The following is a 17,217-nucleotide window of genomic DNA, read 5'->3' on the forward strand; positions in this document are numbered from 1 at the left end:
AACAGGAAAATTTTAGAGCACTCTTACTAAAACAAGGGGGAAATACTGGGCAAGCAAACAGACCAGACAGGTGGGTGCTGTAGACTAGATCTCTGGGATCTCTTGTTCTATGGCTCCCTGGATATTTTCCTAGGGGAGACAGAATATACTTTACAAAGCGTTGTCAATAGTAGCATGCACATGTTCCAAAACACCAAAGCTCACGGCACCTGCCAGCAAGAGCAGAAAAGCTTGAGAGTGTTGCTCTGAAGGCACTCCACCTAGCCTGGAAACCTGGTTCCCTCACCCATCAGCTGAGTTACTGTAGGCAAGTTCACCTCTATGTGCCTTAGTAAAAGAGGATGATAGATATGTATCTGATGGAGTTTTTATGAGATGTAACAATGTTAATACATAAAATTAATAATCATGACTGGCATGTGGTTAAGGCTCAGTAAATGTTAATGGTTGCTGTTACGACTAGGCAGTATGTATAGAGGTTAGTAACCCTGGATCTGGAGCCAAACTCCCTGGGGTCAAAGCCAGCTCTGTCACTTACATCATCTATGCTGGGGCAAGTTATTTAACATGTATGAGGCCTAGTTTTTTCATGTGTAAAATGGGGATATTAAAGGTACTCACAGTTGTGATGGGGATTAATCAATTAATACACGTAGAGTCCTAGAACAATGTCTGATACATCCAATAAAGGTCATCTGTCGTCGTCATCATCATCATCGTCATCAGTATTATGGGACCACCGTCACTCTGGATGATTAACAACTAAACAACCCCCATCATGAATTCAGTAGCATCTCATGTGATCATCCAGACCTTTTAGGTTAAGGAGAACCATGGTTCCCAGACTGTGGGAGTTACAGGGAGCAATACCATCTTTCTTCTTATCAGGAAATCAAATCATAGTAGCACCTAGGTAAGATGCATGTGAAAGGAAAGTGAAAAAATTAGTCATCAGAAACACCAGTAAGGAAAGACTCCTAAAAGAGATAAGAGAGAGCCTACCTACTTCTCTTTTTTCTCTACTCTGCAATTATGCAGGGCTGTACTTCCCTGTTGCTTTTGATTCAGTGTTTTTACACTTTGTAACATAGTAAGAACATTAGGTTGAGGAACCTTGCCACTTTCTTATTCAGAGCAGTCCTGTCCTCAATGCCAAGAATTCTCACTTCGATAGATAATGACAAGAAATACGACACCCCATTAGTAAACAGGCAAATCATTTCATGGCAACAGCGGATTTAATCAAAACATTCTGGTTTTTCCCTCATCTGAACCCACACAAAGAATGAACCAATCCAATTGGAAAAAATATTTGTTTTATCTTTGCCACATTTATTTACTCTTAGGGACTGTTTAACTTCATCGGGCAGAGAAGTTGGAAAGAACAAAAATACTCGAGGCACTGAACAGCCTTCTCTGTCTCCGGCACCAGACAGGAATGGCCTGGAGGTATTTCCACAGGGACCTGTTCTTGAGCTTTTTCTTGAAATCCTTTGCCCTCCTCTTCACGGGGGAGAATTAAACTGTTTGTGCACCAAGTTTTGGGGGGTAGGGTGCAGAATGGGAATTGAAGGATAAGTCAGTCGTTTAACAATCCTGCCCATCCATGCAAATGATTTCAAAATATGAAATACTCATTCCAGAAAATTTATTGACAATTTATTATGCAAGGTATTGTGTAGGTGTTACAGAAAGGCAAAGGTAAATTACATATGGATCAAATCTCAAGGAACTCCCTGTCAAAGAAGTCATGTAAAAGACACACAGATACCTGTGGGGAGTAGAAAGCTATGGGTGTGTTTTAGGTTGGATTCCTGGAAGTACAGCTAGAGCAGGGCTTGTGGGCTTTATTGAGGGAGGGATCTGGGTGAAAACTTTGAGGCTGTGAGCCGAGAAGGACAGGACAGGAGAGAAGCTAGGCAAAGAAGTGGGTGTAGCTGGAGCCTGATCCCATGAGGAGCTCTAAAGGATGATTTGTGCCTGTGGTATAATAAAAAATATATATCTGGTCTTTGTCCCTGATTTTGGAGTACAGAGCTCCTAAAGCCCTTACAAGTTATCTTTTGTATGCTAATGAGATGAGTCCTGTGGAGGCCCCAGATAGCCTCAGGATGGGAGCTGGTCACTAGAAAAGCCAGCTATAAGATTAGAGGGTTGGAAATCTCAGCCCCATTTCCCAACTTCTGGGGAGGGCAGAGGGGCTGGAGATTGAGGTCAGTTCCCCAATGGCCAATGACTTAATCAATCATGCCTGCATAATGAAATCTCCATAAAACCCCTAAACAATGGGGTTCAGAGAGTTGCTTTTTTTTTTTTTATTGAAGTATAGTTGATTTACAATGTTATGTTAATTTCTGCTGTAGAGCAAAGCGATTCAGAAATATATATCTATATACGTAGATATAGATATATATACATAGATATACATATATATATACATTCATTTTTTTTAATATTCTTTTCCATTATGGTTTATCACAGGATATTGTCTATAGTTCCCTGTGCTATACGGTAGGACCTTGTTGTTTACCCATTCTATATATTAAAAGCTTACATCTGCTGACCCCAAACTCCCACTCCATCTCTCCCCCAACCCCCTCCCCTTTGGCAACCACAAGTCTGTTCTCTATGTCTATGAGTCTGTTTCTGTTTCATAGATAAGTTCATTTGTGTCACAGTTTAGATTCCAAATATAAGTGATATCATATGGTATTTGTCTTTCTCTTTCTGACTTACTTTACTTAGTGTGATAGTCTCTAGTTCCATCCATGTTGCTGCAAATGGTATTATTTTGTTCTTTTTTATGGCTGAGTGGTATTCCATTGTATATATTATTACATCTTCTTTATCCATTCATCTGTTGATGGACATTTAGTTTGCTTCCATGTCTTGGCTATTGTGAATAGTGCTGCTATGAACATTGGGGTGCATGTATCTTTTCAAGTTATAGTTTTGTCTGGATATATGCCCAGGAGTGGGATTGCTGGATCATATGGTAATTCTAGTTTCTGAGTTGGTAAACACATCCATGTGCTGGGAGGGTGGCTCACCCCAACACCATAGTGCAGAAGCGCCTATGCTTGGGACCCTTCTGGAACTTGCCCTATGTACTTCTTCATCTGGCTGTTCATTTGTATTCTTTGTAGTAAATTGCAACATAAGTGGAGCACCTTCCGGAGCTCTCTGAGTCATTCCAGTGAATTATCAAACTTGAGGGGGCATCATAGGAACCCCTGAATTTGTAATCAGTTGGGCAGAAGTGTGGGTCTCCTGGGGATCCCACTTGTGACTGGCATCTGAAGCGGGGGGCCGTCTGGTGGGACTGAGCCTTTTAAATTGTGGGATCCGATGCCAGCTAACTCCAAGTAAATAACGTTAGAATTTAACTGAGTGGTTGGATACCCAGTTGGTGTTGGAGAATTGGTTGGTGTCAGGAAAAACCGCACATTTTGTGTTAGAAGTGGTGTCAGAAAGCAACATGTAGTACCACACAGGGGAAGAGCTGTCGTACACTGTATCAGCTAGCCATTGGCTGTGAGCTGCCCCTGGGGATAGAATAACCTCCCAAACAGTTCTGGGCAAGGTGGCTCCCATGAGTCAAGGGCAAACTCTCCAGAGAAGGAGGCAGCTGTAAGCCTGTAGCAGCTGACACAGCAGCTGTGGGATGCCCACATCTGCCTGGTAAAAGCAATCTGGACAGGACACAACAGCACTGATTACAAGGTAACATTCAGAGGAGGATAGGAAAGTGTTGGGGGAAGTTCCAGTGAGAAGTGAACTGAGCCATTGAAATCAGCAGGAGAGAGGTCATTCAAATGGAGGTTCTTCCAAAGGAAGTAGGAACCTCCTACTTCCAAAGGAAGTAAAACAAATACCTTGGAACAGTCATCAAGGAAGCTCCTGCCTGAAGATTCCAGTAAGACATAGGTGATTGTATCAGCCAGGGTTCTCCAAAGAAACAGTACCAATAAGGGCAAGTAACTTGCTAAGGGTCACTCAGCAGAGGAGTGGGGTTCCTACCCAATCCGTGACTCCCACTGTCGCTGCTCCCCACACCATGCTCACCACCTCCTCCTTCACGCTTTCTCCTTAGCTTTCCTATGACTCAGTGGTTCTCAAACTTCAGTGTGCGTCAGAATCACCTGGGGTGCTTCTTCAACCAGACTGCTGGGCCTGGCCATAAGAGTTTTGATTCAGGTGGTCTGGACCCAGGCAGAGAGACAGTCAGCTGCAAAATTCACTGCGTCCAGTGCAAAAAGAAAACGCAGGGCCCTGTCCTGGGGGGAAGTCCATCTCCCCTTCCCACAGGCCCACGGCCCTGGTCCACCCTTAACAGATACCCTCGCCGCTTCCCAAGGAAATGCAACCTCCGCACCAGGATGCGCTCAGTATCTGCATCAGGGCCGGCGAGAGGCCCCTGAAAAGTCACTGTGGTACTGCCCACCTGGGATGGGGACAGCGCCACCTCGCCCTGGCCTGAGCACCGAGGGGGCGAGGGGTGCGTGTCCCACCCCTCCCCTCCCTGTGTTTGTGCCCAGGGCCCAGCCGGGGGCAGAGGACAATGGCAAATGCAAGCCTCCCCTCATCGCTGCCACTTGGCTGCCCAGCCCCCTTCCCCGAGGTGGGGGGAGGCAGGGTCCTGGGGCAGGGAGGGTGGAGGCAGATGGCCTAGAACCCGGGCAGGGAAGCGCTGGGAGGCTCCAAGGTCCTGAACTTACACCGTTGTCCGAGCGGACTTCACTTAGGAAACACTCAAAGATAAAATTAAACTTCAACTGCCGGGCTCTGCTGAACCCGTGGCTGTGTGTAGCTACACTGGTTGCACGCCATGAATCCCGCTCTGGCCACAGGGGATATTTGCATTTCTAGCAAGTTCCTAGGTGTTTCTGAGAACCGTGTAATCATTCTTTTTTTTTTAAGTGAGGTAAAACATTGCTGCATGCTGTGGCTTTCCTTCCCTTCTCTGTAAAATGGTGACACTTCTGCCTCACAGGATTGGGGGAGAGGACACAGGGGAGCAGGCTTAGCCAGAGCTGAGAACACGGGCCACACTCTAGAACAATGCTGTCAGCAACAGCAGCACTAGTAGTAATGATCGTTACTATCATCACTACCTCTACTTTTGTGCAGGCTAATGCTTGTGTGTCTAATGCTTTCATCTGTTGTTTCCTGCTTATTTCCTCTCCGCTGTCTGTCACCTCAATTTTGAGAAGGAACTGAAAAGTACAGGGGAGGGGTTGGGGTGGGAGTGGGGAGGGACACCTCTGACCAAAGCCAGCTGTGGCAGGAAGCCACATCGAGAGGAAATGTGTAAGGATGCTGCCGTTTGCCTTAACAAATATCAACCTTGGATCCTCTGAAATTGGCACTAGAGGGAGAAGCTGAGTGTGAGGAGGCGTGGGTGGACCACTGCACCCCTTGTTCCCCTGGGGACTGAGCTTCTGCTCTGTAAAGGACATATGAATACCTTTAGGGAGGAGATAGCTCCAGGTGTTATTCAGAAAAGGACAAGATACAGTCCTGGGGATGGAGATGCACTTCTCACTGCCACCCGTCCTGTCCCTTCAGGTGTAAGTGGAGAGGGGCCACTTTCCCATCAGCATCTAGACCAGGTTAAGACGTCCAGAAGCACAAGACTGCAGCAAGGCTGGTTCATTTCCACAAGGCTTTATTAAAGTCAGGCTTACGGGGCCTTGCTTGCTCTCCAAGGCTTGCCCCATCCCATCCGCTGTAGAAAGAATACACTGTTCTCAAATTCTAGTGCGGGGTGACTAAGGCCCAGAGAGAGAGTGAGACTGAGTGCCTCTGCAATGGGTCTCAACCTTGGAATCTTCCTAGGAACTAAAACACACCAGTGCTTAGGGCCTACCCCAGGGGTTCTGATTTAATTCATTTGGGGGGCATTCTAGGCACTGGTGTTTAAAAAAACCTCCACTGGTGTAACGACTGTGTATGGAGGTTGAGAGCCACTGCTGTACAGCTCACTCAGCTCTGGGTGGCTCTGGGGACCCTTCCGTGCAGAATGAGCCACCCAATCAGGGGCACATCCGTTATTCACAATGGTGTGTCCTCGCCTGAGTGGCTGTCCAGGAAGTCCTCAGGACACACAACGTGCACACAAGAGAGGGCCACTATAAGGCCAGGTGAGGATGGGGTGTGGAATCATTTTAGGGGGAAGTGGGAGGGTCACTGGGTCACAAATCACCACAGGGTGAGAAATCAAGAGGAGGGATTCTAGGGTTGTGTCTAGAGTATGTCTCCTGGAAATAAAATGAATGATATAGAAAATCTTCCTCTTGCTGTTCTGATTGTCAGGAACCCCTTCCTCATGGCCTTAAAGCAGCTGTGCTGGAGGGTGATTTCACCACTGTGTCCTGAGACCTAAGCCTGGGGTAGGTGCCGGATGTTTATGAGAATTTTGCCTGGTCTGCCCTCTCCTCTCTGCCAGATACAAGCTGCCAACTTGAGTACAATCTCCTCACCTGAAATCAATTCTACAAACATTTATGGAACATCTTTTCTCTGACGGCAGCACACGAGGAACTAGGGAGCACACGATAAATAGCTGTTGTCATTGTTGATTAATACTCTTCTTAGAATGTTGACCTCAAGCAAGTTAACTTGCCTCGCAATATTTTAGTTTCCTAACCTGAAAATGTGATAATAATAGGGCTTACCTTGAAAGGTTGTCGTGAGGTCTAAATGAGTTAACACATCAAAACACTTAGAAGGATGCCTGGCGTATATTAAGTACTTAACAAGCATTAGCCATTGTTATTATGATGATTAATATTAATGTTAGTAACTGGGGCTACCACAGTGAATAAGACAGGCATAGTCTTTGGTCTTATGAAACTTACAGGCAAATGGAGAAAACAAGCAGTTATAATAGAGTGGTTGGTGTTAACATAGCCAGAAGTAGAGGTGCTGTAGGAACATTCAGGAGGGGCCCCGTACCAGGCTTGGGGGAATATTGAAGTTTTCCTAAGGGAAGCAATGGCTTGGCTGAGACCTGAAGAATGATTAAGAGATTTGCAGGTATGGGAAGGACTGTGACGAGGGAGAGGCAGAATGACCTTCCAGGCAGAGGGAGTAGCAACGTCAGCAGGTGAGAGAGGACTGGCTCAGCAGAGAAGAGGGGGACACAGGAGCAGGGTCCTTCAGGCCTGGCAAGCACGCTAAGGAATTTGGACTTGATCAAAAATGGAGAAGACACAGGTCCTGCCCTTGAGTAGCTGCCAGTTATGCAGGACAGATGGACATAAAATAGATACTTTATTATTTTTATTCATTATTTAAGATAATGTGAGACTAGAGAGGAAGGGCCTGTGGCAGAGAAGGAAGGGTTTATAGAAAAAACCAAGATGAAACGCCCAGATCGACATGGACAAGTGCTACATGGGAACACTTCCTCTATCTAAGCATGTCCTCTTGCCTCTCTTCCCAGGTTCTTTTGCTGTAACAACATCCTCTACCAAGTCAGAACCTTACTGTGATCCCCAGTGCCATTTTCTCACTCACTCCTCACATTCAACCAATGGCCAAGTCCCACTGAGTTGCCACCTCTCATTGCCCTGAGTGAGGGCTTTATCATCCCTTAAGGGATGCTTTCAACAACCATGTCTATCGATCTTGCGTTGCCCAGATCAAATTCAGTTTCATACCACGACTGCCAGAGTGATCTCAGCAACATAGAAATCCAGCCGTATCCCCTCCCTGGGGCAAAACTATTCAGTTTTACAGCATCTTGCTTTCCCTGCATTTCTACCCATGCACAGAGCTATTGTGAGCTAAGGATGCACATGTGTAAAATACCTTCAGTCCCTCTGGGGAAATGTAAGAGTGCTATTTTTATCATTTATTTATATTTTTAATTTTAAAAATTGAGATATAACTTACATAACATTGTTTAAATTTAAGGTGTACAACATGATTTGATACATTTATAATTTACGTGATTATCACCCCATCACAAAATTATCATTTCTTTTTTGTGGTGAGAACATTTAAGATCAAGTTCAGAGTGCTATTTTTAAACCTGTTTTTAGTACTGAAGGTAAAACAGTATCTTCTCCTATCTGTAATGTCACTGAACCTGAACTATTCTCTTTCTTGAGTGACCTGAATTAAAATGGGGAGGTGTACCTAGACCTTTTAGTTGCAGAGATAAAACTCACCCTTACCTCCCTTATTTGTCTTCCCAGAGTGAGAACCATACAAATGCCAAAATACAGGTTAGAGGGAAGGTTATTTAGTGATGGAGTCTTGCATGTACACTGATCTAGCCTGAATAACATAAGATTTCAGCCTTTTCCTCCTTTTTGTCCTTCTCCAAGGTAGTTCTTCTCTAGTTTTACTTTTTTTTTTAAATTTTATTTATTTATTTATTTATTTATTTATGGCTGTGTTGGGTCTTCGTTTCTGTGCAAGGCCTTTCTCCAGTTGCGGCAAGCGGGGGCCACTCTTCATCGCGGTGCGCAGGCCTCTCACTATCGCGGCCTCTCTTATTGTGGAGCACAGGCTCCAGACGCGCAGGCTCAGTAGTTGTGGCTCACGGGCCTAGTTGCTCCGCGGCATGTGGGATCTTCCCGGACCAGGGTTCGAACCCGTGTCCCCTGCATTGGCAGGCAGATTTTCAACCACTGTGCCACCAGGGAAGCCCTAGTTTTACCTTTTTAAGAGTCAGGTTTATTGGGGAATAATTCGCATAAAATAAAATTTACCCTTTTACAGTGTATCATTCAATGAGTTTTGTTGATTGTATACAGTCATGTAACTACTGCCTTAATCAAGATATAGAACATTTCTATCAACTCCAAATGTCCCCTCATGCTCTTTGCAGGCAACCTCCTCACCCGCCCTCATTTCCTGGCAACATATGACCTGTTTTCCAGAATGTCATGTAGATGGAATCCTGTAATATATAGCCCTTTGTGTCTGGCTTCTTATGCTTAGCATATTGCTTTTGAGATGAATTCATATTGTTTCGTGTGTCTGTAGTTTGTTCTTTTTTTATTGCTGACTATTATTCTATGGTCTGGATGTAGACAATTTGTTTACTCACCTGTTGGCAAACATTTGGGCTGTTTTCAGTCTTTAGCTATTATGAATAAAATTGTTTGAAATATGAGAGTTTCTGTTGCTTTGTATGCTCACCAATGTTTGGTCATGTCAATTTTTAAAATTTTAAACATTCTAGTGGGTGTACAATGGTATCTTCTCGTGTTTTAAGTTGCATTTCCCTAAACTCAAATTAGCATCTTTTAATGAACTAATTCGCCATTCAGTTATATTCTTTGGTGAAAGTGTCTGTTTAAATATTTTGACCACTTTTTAGTTGGATTTTTAAATATTATTCTTATTGAGCTGTAAAAGTTTTTTGTAAGTATTCTGGATATAAGTCCCTTATCAGATATAGAATTTTCTAATAATTTTCCAAGTCTGTGGCTTTTTTTCATTTTCTTAACATTATTTTTATAACAACTTTATTGAGATATATTCATTTAACTATCTTTTGAAGAGCAGAAATTTTTAGTTTTGATGAAGTCCAATGTATAATTTTTTTCTTTTATGGTTTCTGATGTTTGTTGCCTATCTAAGAAACCTTTGCTTAACCCAAGGCAACAAGATTTTCTCTGTTTTCTCAGAAGTTTTATAATTTTGTTTCTTAACATTTAGGTCTGTGATCTACTTCAAGTTAATTTTTGAGTGTGGTGTGAAGTAAGAATCAAGGTTAATTTTTTTTGGATATCCAATTGTTCCAGCACCATTTAAAAAAAAAATTTATTTGTTTTAACCTTTGGGTGTTTTGGATCTTCATGGCTGTGCAGGCCTTCTCCGGTTGTGGCGAGAGGGGGCCACCCTTCTCTGCGGTGCCTGGGCTTCTCATTGCGGTGGCCTCTCTTGTTGGGGAGCATGGGCTCTAGGCACGTGGGCTTCATTAGTTGTGGCGCATGGGCTCAGCAGATGTGGTTTGCGGGCTCTAGAGCACAGGCACTAGTTGTGGCGCATGGGCTCAGCTGTTCCCTGGCACGTGGGATCTTCTTGGACCAGGGATTGAACTCGTGTCCCCTGCATTGGCAAGAGGATTCTTAACCACTGCACCACTAGGGAAGCCCGCACCATTTGTTTTTTGTTTTTGTTTTTTATAAATTTATTTATTTTTGGCTGCATTGGGTCTTCGTTGCTGTGCGCAGACTTTCTCTAGGTGCGGCAAGCGGGGGCTACTCTTCGTTGCTGTGCGCAGGCTTCTCATTGCAGTGGCTTCTCTTGTTGTGGAGCACAGGATCTAGGTGTGCAGGCTTCAGTAGTTGTGGCACGCGGGCTCAGTAGTTGTAGCTAGTGGGCTCTAGAGTGTAGGCTCAGTAGTTGTGGCACACAGGCTTTGTTGTTCCACGGCATGTGAGATCTTCCCGGACCAGGGATAAAACCCGTGTCCCCTGCATTGGCAGGTGGATTCTTAACCACTGCACCACCAGGGAAGTCCCCAGCACCATTTGTTGAAAAACTGTTGTTTCTCCATTGAATTACCTGGACACTTTTGTTGAAAATCAGTTGACTGTATTTTGGTAGATCTATTTCTGGACTCTGTGGTCTGTCCCTTTGATCTGTATTTCTATCTTTAGACATATGCACTGTCTTGATTACCATAGCTTTAGAATAAATCTTGAAATCAGAGTGATTTCGACTCCAACTCAACTCCTCCAACTTTGTTATTCTTTTTTCAAAAATCATTTCTAGGTCTTTTGCATTTCCAAAAACTTTTTAGATTCAGTTTGTTAATTTCTACACCACCACCAACAACAAAGGCTGATCAGTAGTTCAATTTGGGAAGAATCGACATCTTAACAATACTGACTCTTCCCATTCATGAGCATGATTTGTCTCTTGGTTTGTTTAGTTCTTCCTTGATTTCTCTCAGCATTAAATCTACTTTTCGAGGTACAGGTCTTGCACATAGTTGATTATATTTATCTCTAAGTATTTCATGTATTTAATCTTTTGTGAGTGGTATTTTTAATATTTTCAATTTCCAATAGTTTGTTGCTAGTAAATAGAAAAACATCATATTTTTTATATTGACATTGTATCCTAAAACCTAGCTAAACTCATGTATTTGTTGTCATAACTATTTGTATTTTTGATTTCTTAGAATTTTCTATGCAGATGATTATGCTATTTACAATTAAAGACATTTTAATTTTTTTTTTTTTTTACAATCTATATACTTTTATTTATTTTCTTGTCTTATTGGACTAGCTAGAACCTCCAATATAATGGTGAAAAGAAGTTGTAAAAGTGGGCATTCTTGCTTTGATCCCAATCTTAGGGGCAAAGCACTCAATATTTTACTGTTAAAAATGATGTTACCAATTTTTTTTTTTTTATAGATAAGGTTTGCCATATTGAGAAAATTTCCTTCTATTCCAAGTTTGCTGAAATTTTTTATAATGGATGGATGTTGAATTTTATAAATGCTTTTTTTACATGTATTGAGATAATTATATGATTTTAATATTTTTGTCTGTTGAGATTGTGAATTTTACTGGTTGATTTTGAATGTTGAACCAACTTTGCTTTTCTGGAACATACCCAAGTGGGTCATGACATATTATCCTTTTTATAGATTTCTGGATTCAATTTGCTAATATTTTTTTACTATGCTCATGAGAAATATTGGTCTATAGTTTTCTGTCTTATCTATCTTTGGTATATAGATAATGCTGGCCTCCTAAAATGAGTTGTGAAATCTTCCCACTTCTATTTTTCTGGAAAAGTTTATGTAGAATAGGTGTTATTTCTTCATTAAGTGTTTGGTAAAATTCACCAGTAAAGCCTCCTGAATCTGGAGTCTATTTCTTTAACAGGGCTACACAGGTTGTCCATTTCTTTCTTTTCTTTTTTTTTTTTTTTTTTTAATATTTATTTATTTGGCTGCTCCAGGTCTTAGTTGCAGCATGAGGGATCTTAGTTGTGGCATGCATGCAGGATCTAGTTCCCTGACCAGGGATCGAACCTGGGTCCCCTGCATTGGGAGCATGGAGTCTTAGCCACTGGACCACCAGGGAAGTCCCTATCCATTTCTTTTTGAGTGGGCTTTGGTAACTGGTGTCTTATTCTCTTGTGGTGGTCTTTGTGTGAGATGTTGGCATATTATAACAGCCTTCTGATTTCCCAGTTGCTATCAGTGATATTTGTTTATTCATACCATCTTTATTTATTGTGCCTCTTTATTTTTGTTCGTTTAATGGCTGCAATAAACAGATCACAATAAAATGAATCTGGTTGACAGTGAACACGTGGCAGGGGAAGTTTGGTGGTGTGGCAGAGTAGAAGGCATTGTAGACTTTGGCTAAAAATTTTTATGTCATGAAAGGGAAGGATTTGCCTGATGACTTTGTCAGACAAATTTATCTCTTTCAAGTATTGGCTTTAAAAACAGGAGAAAACAAGGGAAGTTGCAATAAAAATCTCCTTCCCAGCAAGCACTGGAAAAACCAAAGGGAAAAATAGCAGGACTTACAACATGATGTGTGCAGAGTTATTTCTAAACAGGTTTTTTGTTTTTGTTTTTGTTTTTTTTGGCATTTTATAAGAAATAAGACTTTACCTTAGTGTTTATTTTGGAGTTAATGGCACATACTGAAATGTAATAATTTACTGATTGGGAGTATTTTAAAACAAAACAGAAAGAACCCAACTGTCCCCTCAATTCCTTATCCCTAGCCTATGTTTAAATATTGTAAATAACCTTTGAAAATATAACAGCCATATTTGTTGGAATAGCACTCAGTGATTTGAATGACCTATTTTAAAAGCAACTTACCCTACAAGTTACTTTTCCATTTAAAATGTTTTCTTTGTTCATACTAAACCCCATACTGTTTTCCCAAGGACAGTTTGGTTACAAGTACAGAATAACCTACTTAATATACTTTGGTTTAATTTACTTACAGGTAAAGTAGATATTTGTTTTCCTACCACCGTCAAAGGGTTTTCATAAGAGTAAAGTCAGATATATGCTATAATATATTGGTGAAAAAAGAGTAAAGCCATCATATAAAGGCAAACTGATGATATTATATTGCTTTCCTTTATGGCAGGGCATGATCATTATAATTTAATGTGCTAGGAAGCAGAAAAGGCCTGTATGTGTGATCAGCTGGGCTTTTCACGTGGGATGTATATGGAGGTTGTCCTGTGGCTTGAGGAGGTTGCTACTGCTTGTATGGTTTAGAGCTTGCCTTTTGTAGCTCTGGTTGTAACATGCCTTTGGTTAAAATTAGTCTCACCCATGATTGCCAATCTCCAGGTTGGTTCACTGGGTGCTGCTACTTCTCAGAATTCCATGACTAAGCCAGGAGTGGTGTTTGTTATTTACTAATAGGTATTTCTTCTGCCTGTTCTGCTTACCACATCATCATACCAGGCCTTGACCTTTGTGAACTCCTCTGGAAAATCAAACATACCTAGAAGCTGCCCCAGCTTAGGTCTAATAACACCATCAATTGCTCTTTGGGAGGTTGTGGAACAGAGCTTGGAAGGTGATTTGAATGAGAAGAAAACATAACAGCTCATCAAATCCAGATTTTCCATGAGAAAACAAGAATCCAAAGAAGTTAAGGGTCTTGATTAAGGTCCCTTCTTCCAGGAAGCCTTTCTGGATTTCCCAAGGTGGTTGTACTGGTGCTCCCCAGCTGTTTGCAAAACCACTCTTAATTCCTCCACAACTTTTCACTCTTTGCTAAAATGGTTTCCTGGTGATGTCTCTCACTAAGAGAGGGCTGAGTTACATTTGTCCACAAGGCCTAGAACATTTTAAGCCCTCATGAACATTTGTTGAGTGGCTGAGTCTCTCACATACTAGCTACTAGGTACTATAGATGTGAAGTCAGGCTCATGGAAATTAAAGAGAAACTCCAGGAAAGCCCAAGCTCTTCTTGGTAGCAGATCAGAGTCTGTAGGCTAAGCCAAAGACTAAGCTGAGAAGCACATGTAAGCAAGGGAAGATGAAAAAATTAAAGGGAGCCAGTCCAGAAAGGAGGTAGTGAAAGTGTTTCAATTTCCCTACTTGTAGATGCATTTGTTTAATTGATTCATTCAGCAACTTTATATTGGGCATCTACTATGGACCAGGAGCTATTTCAGGCATTGGACATACAGTAGTGAATAAAACAAAGTTCCTCTTATATTTCCAGTGGGAGAGAAACATTAAACAAATATCAAGTGAAAAATACTGATAACGTCAGGTAGTGATAAATGCTGGGATGGAAAATAAAGCAGGGGAAAGAAATAATCACTGATAAAAAAAAGGAAGGTCTCTCTGAGCAAAGACCTGAACAAAGTGAGGGAGCGATGCCATGAGAATATTGGAGAAAGAGTATTTCAGAGAGAATAAGTACAAAGATCCTGAGGCAGGCTTGGTGTGTTTGAGAAACAAGGTGACCAGAAGTTTAGAACAGCGTGGGGAAGGAGAAAGGAGATGAAGAAAATTCTTCTGCACTAGTGAAACTGTCCTTTCCAGCACCAGAGTGTTATGATTGGTGATCCTCTGACTATATAGACCAATTCCAATCAAGAGCGCCCCGTACAGTGCTGAAACCAGACCTTTATCTCTCAGGAGTGCTCTATTGAAGACTATCCACCACCTAGGACGAGGGTTCTCACCTGAGGTCAACAGGCCCCTGGGGGCTCACAGTCAGGCTTCATATGGTCAATTAACCCCCTCCCCAATCTGTGCCTCCCTCCTGAACATTTTTCTGCAGATAAAGTCTTAGATGGAACCTGTCTGCCAATGCCTGCAGGACCAGGTAGGAATATAGAAGAATGAAATAGGCCAATGTGAGAACCCAGCCACACTTTGTTTGCCTATTAAACAGAGGAATATTCTTCACTTCCACAGGGAAATAAGCTCTCTCCCATTTGTCTTGAAATATTCAATCTTTTGGTTCTATTTTTAATTTCCTCACTCTGGTAGAGACTTAGGGCCAGAGAAATACTTCTTCACCATAAGAAAACCAACAATGTAAGGGTGATGACCAATGGCGAGTACTGTTCAGTGCTGGGGATCCATAGAGGATGCTGAGGGTTGTGGAGGATGGGAGGGTACGTACCTTCCAAAGGCGGCAGCCACTACTCTGCTTCTGCTGCTCACTGCCTTGAGGGAATGGGACCCAGTGTGGACAGATCTTAGGACTGGTTAAGAGAAAGCAAAACTCTGGATCTCTTTTTTTTTTTTTTTTTTTCCACACACACACACACTGTATTTTATTTTTACAAGAGATAAATCGACTGACACCAAGCATTGTACATGGATGACCACAACAAAAGCAACAATGATTGCAATTACCAAACATGAAACACACTCATACTATGTCATAGTATTGACATTCAGTCCAGTAATCCTCCACTGTAACAGCTCCTTTACTTTGCAGTGAAAATTGATTTGTATATTCTTTGCCTCTGAGTCCTTGTGGAATTTTTTTTTTTTTTTAAATTCAGACAGAAAGTCACAAAAATTATACTCATCCTCATCAGTTCACTCAGTCCCATGTAATTAATTTTTTTTTTCATCTTGATCTTTTGTTAGCTCTTTTATGAGTTCATCAGTTTTTCATTAGAGTTCTGAAAATGCTTATTCATTCAGTTCAGCAGTACAGTCCGTTACCAGAAACCTGTACTTGTCAGAGTCTTTTCCATGTATTTCTTGAAGATGAAACCCTTTTATAGGAACATATTTGCAAAATCATCAGAGTACACCCAGAACTGTCTGTAAATGACAAAAGACTTAAAAATGACCACGGTTAAAGATTTGATGACAGTTCATAATAATGCAGTTGACAAGAAAATTAGTTATTTCTGAGATATACATTTTAAAGTAATAACTAGGATTATTACTTATAACATTATACCAGAACATATAAGATTTTTAGAAATTTCATGTAATGTCTGAAACATTTATATTAACATATTTCCATACATATTTCTCTGGATCTCTTTGGAGTTGAAATCTCCAGAGTTTTTATTTGGTTCACATTTTTTTTTTTTTAGAACCCTGGTAGACCACCCATAACACTCAGGGTCAAATATGGCCCATACGCAGGTGGTTTGTTGAACTCTGATCTATAGATTTTACCAGAATTTCTGAGAGATCTGTGACTTAACATTGACAACTACTGTCCTAGAACATGATTCCCTTCCACTTCTGTGGGTAGAAAGACCAAGGACACAGCCATCAACCATGTCCCAGGGTCCCAGAAGTCTAGGGGACGGCCATCTGCCTGGTTTCTCCCTCCCCCCATCCCTGACCCAGAGCACAGAAGCCAGCAGGATCTGCTCCTCTTCCTCTGTCCCCCAGTGAGTGTCCTCCACTATAGGGGTGGAGCAAGCAGGACATTGTAAAGGGAAATGGTACTGAGAAGCACCAGATGAAGTTTAAGAGACGCTCATTACTGTGAAAGGTAGCTCTCTTCTTTGTCTTCTCAATTCTCCACTCCACTCCCTCCCATACATCCCTCCACACCCAACCCACTACACCCCATGAGAGTATCTTTGATTACAAGTTACAGAAACCCAAATCAAACCCTGTGGGGAAAAAATAAACTCTTTCATTCCTGTATCTGAGAAGCTGAAGGGCAGTGCAGCTTCGGGCATGTTGGATTCAGGTGCTCAGGAATCTCTCCCTCTCACTCAAACCTGAGCTCTGCTTTCTACTCTGTTGCCTTTGTTCTTTGACAGATTCTCTCCAAGTGGTGGAAAAGTTGGCTTGCATGGTCATTACTGCTCATCGTCACAGAAGGGGAGGCACTTACATCAAGTCCTAAAAAAAATAATCTGCTTGGGCTGTGATACTGGACAAAACCCCTGTGTCCAGGGGCATGGGGTACTCCTATTGGCTAGCCTAGGTCATATGCTCTCCAGAAGAGTGGGTTCCAGAATCACAAGGAGCTTTGAAGGTGCTGAGTGTGAGTGTGTGTGTGTGTATGTGTATGTGTGTGTGTGTGTGGTGGTGGTAGTGAAATGGCAAACTCTAAAAGGAAGGGATGGTGGCCACTTAAAAGGGTACCTTCTACCCACAGGCACTTCAGACACAACAGCCAACGGTCATTCCCTCGGCCCCCAAACAAAACCCAAAAAGCTCTCTCTGCAACTCAGCAGAAGCTCAGTGCAGATTGCTCGTCAATTCCAGTATCAGAACATCTGCATCGCAAAACCAAG

At 42.1% G+C, this 17,217-nt stretch overlaps 2 long non-coding RNA genes across 3 annotated transcripts in view; one reads left to right on the top strand and one right to left on the bottom strand.

Annotated features, from left to right (window-relative positions):
- LOC309609239 overlaps positions 1 to 15,223 on the top strand; it is a 32,031-nt gene extending 16,808 nt beyond the window's left edge. For both annotated transcript variants that reach the window (XR_014233323.1, XR_014233324.1), the window contains one exon: positions 1,347 to 15,223. This is a non-coding gene — a long non-coding RNA (uncharacterized lncRNA). The remainder of the gene's footprint in view (positions 1 to 1,346) is intronic.
- LOC309609248 overlaps positions 1 to 17,217 on the bottom strand; it is a 310,822-nt gene that overhangs the window by 17,857 nt on the left and 275,748 nt on the right. The window lies entirely within an intron of this gene.

The sequence above is a fragment of the Balaenoptera borealis genome, assembly GCF_965194805.1.
Source record: "Balaenoptera borealis genome assembly, chromosome: 13".
Classification (NCBI taxonomy): Eukaryota; Metazoa; Chordata; class Mammalia; order Artiodactyla; family Balaenopteridae; genus Balaenoptera; species Balaenoptera borealis.